The sequence below is a fragment of the Carlito syrichta genome, unplaced genomic scaffold, assembly GCF_000164805.1.
Source record: "Carlito syrichta isolate Samal-C Ts95f unplaced genomic scaffold, Tarsius_syrichta-2.0.1 Scaffold304740, whole genome shotgun sequence".
NCBI lineage: Eukaryota > Metazoa > Chordata > Mammalia > Primates > Tarsiidae > Carlito > Carlito syrichta.
The window spans coordinates 81,367-83,437 of NW_007248836.1; positions in this window are offsets into that span (position 1 = coordinate 81,367).

A 2,071-nucleotide genomic window follows, 5' to 3' on the forward strand; every position below is an offset into this window, starting at 1 on the left:
AATAAAAAAAAGCAAAGAATATTAATACAATCATTCATGGGCATTATTACTTAAAAGTAGAGCATGTTGGCTCTCCATGACTGGAGTGGGCTATGGAAGCTGCCCATCCTGGTCCTAATGAAGAGTTCTCAGAAGATGACTCTTGAGTCATAGAACACCACAAGGGACAGACAGCCCATGGTGAAGCTATAAATGCTCAGTGACAGGTCCCCGCCCCTCCTCTTCCCTGCTTTGTCTTGCTCATACCTTGATAAAATGTCTATGATATGACACCCTAAGTAGACAATGCATCTCAAGGAAGATGACATTATAGCTTGTATGATGCTCCAAGACGTAGGGCTCTTAATTTGCACTGGGCTGGACTGATGGCAAGGTGTAACTCATTTCCACCTCTGTGCATAGGTTAACAAATAAGTTTGCTGAAGCACAAAACATGATGTAAATAGAACCTCAAACATCCTACTTTTCCACACATCATGGAAATTGCAGCATTTTTTTAAAAGCCAAGAGAGAAAAAGACACAAAGTAAGAACAGGACATATCATTGTTCTCAAAGTCAATGAATGTAAAGAGAGAGAGAGAAAGAAATGTATCACAAGGAATTGGTTTACAAGATTACAGAGGTTGACAAGCTCCAAGATCTGCAGGGTGAATCAGGAAGCTGCAGACCCAGGAGAGCTCATGGGATAGTTCCATTCTGAGTCCAAAAGTGTGACAACCAGGAAAGGTGATGTTGTAAATTTCAGTCCAAACGTTGACAGGCTTGAGACCCAGGAAGAGCCAACATTTCAATTCAAGTCTAAAGGCAGGAAAAAGCCAGTGTCCCAGCATGAAGACCATCAGGCAAGAAGAATTCTCTCTTACTCAGGAGGATGTCAGGTTTTTTGTTCCATTCAGGCCTTTCACTGATTGGATAAGGTCCATCTACATAAGGGAGGGCAATCTGCTTTATTTAGTCTACAAATTTAAATGCTAATCCCATTGAAAATCATCCTCACTGAAACATCCAGTATAATGTTAGACCAAATATCTGGGCAATCCATGGCTCAATTAAGTTGACATATAAAATCAACCATCATGGTAACCTTGTTAATTGCTAACCAAATACAGTTCTCCTGTTGTTTGTTTGTCTTAATACACAAGTTATACTTCTGTTCCTCCCTTTCTTGGATTATTTATTTTGACCAATTGACTTGGTCAAAATAAATTTCTTTTGCACTTCAAAAAGCAGGCAATTTATAGATGACCAGTAAAATTGCACTAAAAACTCTTTTTTCTCCACTAAAGCAAACTTAAACATTTATTTAATAAAGTGGAAAATAAATTAAATGTTAATTTTAACCAGTCAGACTCACTTCAAAGTTGTCCTGTAAGAAAAAAGTTGATAGGAATTCATGCTCATTCATTTCTTTGTTTGAAAAAATAAAGTTAAAAGTATAATAAGATTTAATCATCATCACACTGGTTGGTTTGATGGTGAGAAGTTTGAGAAACACACATCTAGCTTTTAGTCCTTTGAAACTGCATTTTCTGCTTCTATTAAACTCTTGTGGAATCTCAAAGAGGGTTTCACAAAGCAATAACATTAACAACACCTGAGAGTTTGCTAAAAATGCCGATTTGGGTACTCATCCCAGGCCTACTAAATCAGAATGTCTGGGAGTCAGACATAGGAATCTGTGTTTTAGGAAGCTCTTCGGGTAATTTTTCAGCATGCTAACATTTGAGAATCTCTGTGTTAAACAGTACTTAATCCTGTTCACAGAATCACATATGCCACAGTTTAAACCTCAACTGGAGAAACTTAGTACAAACCCCCAGGAAAGGCCAAATTTGCACAAACTCCAATTTGACAATGGAAAATTTTGTTTCACTGTATTTTCTCATTCCTCCTAAATTTTATATGATTACATGTATTTGGATAAAGTTAGATGAATTACACAATATCAACATATAGCAATATTAAAATTTAATTAAAATTCATGTTAAAATAGTACATTTGTTTTGCATTTTATCTACCATCTTGACATAAGTAGATAACCTTCAAAAAACATCTCAAATGGCATCCCTT